Source organism: Propithecus coquereli, unplaced genomic scaffold (assembly GCF_000956105.1).
Source record: "Propithecus coquereli isolate 6110/MARCELLA unplaced genomic scaffold, Pcoq_1.0 Scaffold190, whole genome shotgun sequence".
Lineage (NCBI taxonomy): Eukaryota > Metazoa > Chordata > Mammalia > Primates > Indriidae > Propithecus > Propithecus coquereli.
In genome coordinates, this window is record NW_012143857.1 from 2,225,607 (window position 1) to 2,228,387 (window position 2,781).

The window sequence follows — 2,781 nt, forward strand, 5'->3', positions numbered from 1 at the left end:
TTCCTTTTGCTCTCCCTTTCCTGTGACAATGGGTCCGGTCGTCATCTGTGGCATATGTATCATGCCCTATAAACCTATATGTTGCTCTTGTTCTATAATCCTATCTTTCTCTCCTCAATAAACCTAATTTTTGTGCTTGCCTTGTTTTGACGCATCTGGTCATTCTTCTGAAATAGACTGAAACCTGACATATTCACTGAGTTATGTACATTCTTCAATTTGTTCATTAGCACACTGTATTTGTGTTTGATTTGCTTTTCCTAGGAATATAAGAATTCTTCACATGCAGGAATCAGATTTTTTTCCCTGAAATCCCAAGGCTTAGTATAATTTAGTCCTTGAATAGAAGAAACTGAAATTGAACATATCAATAAATGGAAACTCCGCCTTGCCTCAAAGTGATGTCACTTGTAAATAACATCAATGCCAGGTTCCAAGATTCACCACAGAAATGGTATTTTCCATCAGCATCACTGTGAGAACAGTATCTCATTGTAGATGAAAACCATTTTATTTCTAACCACACATAATGCTCAATAAACATCCACACTGAAAGTGGCCCTTGTCATTTGGGGGATTCAGTCCCAACACAGTGGTTAATTATAATGTCACTATGTGGTCAGAAACAAGTCCTTAATCGTGGGCAAACTCTCATCCAGTTTTTCTTTGAGCTACATCTAAATGCAGAGAGTAAGAATTACCTTCTCATGTTCCACAATCAAGCTGTCTCTATGACACAGTTCAAGTACTTGGCATATCTATGCCATTTTAAAGGCCTCTACTCAGTCAACCTGATACCATCCCATTATCATATAGGATCAGTTATATATGAGAACTATTCTCATGTTTCTAAGAATGTTTCTTCTAATATTTTTTACTGTTTGAGTCATAGGTTAACTACAGAATATTAGACTTACAACTAATATAAACAAGTAAAATCAATCCCCTTCTATGAAATTTGTATGTTAGAGGCAAAATGAATTATCCCAAATATTTTGTTTTCTATACCAGAAAGATGATACAGAGATTTAGGATTCATAGGAAAAAAGTCATTTCTTTAGGAAAGTTTCTTCTATGCCAGAATAAAAGTTATTATTGCAGTGTGTGTTTTTATTCTAATGCTCACCCATTTGGATATGGCATATGTTTCCAAAAGGCCTAATTTTTTACATAATAAGTGAAAATTTTCACCTAAAATGAATTCTAACAAAAACAACAGATATTAACGAAAACAATGACTAAATACTGTGCACTTACTATGTTCCAGTACTGATATTTTAGATAGATTATCTCAATTAAACCTAGCAAGAATACTATCAGGTAGATTTTTCTTTTATTCTCATTTTGTTGGTAAGGCCATTTTTCAAAGGCTATACCATTTCCCATTCCTATAAGCAGAATTATGAATTATGACATTACCTTCTCCCCTCCATCCTTGCCTAATAGAATGATATAAATAATATTATTGATTAAATATTTTCTTATTTGATACATACAAATCCTACAATTTAAAATTCATTTCATTGGGGATTTTTTTTTCTAAAAACCACTGCGAATCAATTCTTTTTTCCATAGTCTTTATACCATCTTAGAGGTTTATTGCAAGGGGAATGTTATGTAGAAAGCAGCATTTGAGTTGGCAGCTGAAATGGGACTGGAACTCTTTGCAAAGCAAAAATCCCAAAGTGTATTTTTGGATGTTTGATACCATTTATAAGAAAGTTTCTACTATCTGTATTACTAGAAACTAATTCCTGAAGATTCAACTAATTCATGTATTAGAGGCGAATTAAAATTGAAAGAGTATGAAGTCAGGAGTGACTCATCTTTTCTTACTACTTAGACATGTTGGAATATCTGAGATGGCCTTTGTGAGAGTATTGACTCCCTCACAAACACCTCTGTGCACATGTCTACTTTTTTATGTCAATACACTGCCTCAGATGATTCCTACTTAAGGCAGCATTAATCAGACAATAAACTACCCTCCTCCACACATACAAGACATTCTCTATTCCAGTTTTGTTTTATTTTCTTTACAGAATTTATAATTCTTTGAAATGACTACATCGTAAGCTTTTTGTTGTTGTTGTTTACAACTATTGTTGTAAGCTTTTTGTCTCCCCGTAGGAGTGTAAACTACATAAGCACAAGGAACATCCTGTTCTTCTGTTCTTGTTTAACACTGTACCCTTAGTCACATGGCTGGACACATACTTGGCAATCAATAGTAAAATGTTTATGGACCTATCACACAGCTAGTAAGTGGCTAAGCCAAGACTGTAATGGTTAATATTTAATTAATTTTATTGGATAACTGATTCAGAACAGCAATTTGTGTCATATGATGTATTGAGAGAGTTAGAAGATGCTTCATGCCTTATAATTTAGATTAATCATTTTCTTACTCCTCTCATTTTGAAATATATATTATTATCTTTCTTCTCATTTGCTCCCTTTTCCCCATTTTCTCCATATTCCATTGAGCTTCTCAAAGCATTGAAGGCAACTATTTCTACATTTTTCAGTTCTGGCAAGGTTTGACTGTGATGTGTCTATCACATGCTCTTAACAAGTACTCTCTTATCTATTCATGAAATTGGGTGACAATGTATTTACTTGAGTCTAGACAGAGTTGTTACTCAGACTTGACTTACTGAGTTTTTTTCCTCAGAGTGTCTCAAAGTGCAATTCGATTTTAATGCAGAGCAAGTAGTAGATATTAAACAATATTCAATTCTAATGTGCTTAGTAAATACATAAACCTTGGTAACAGATTTA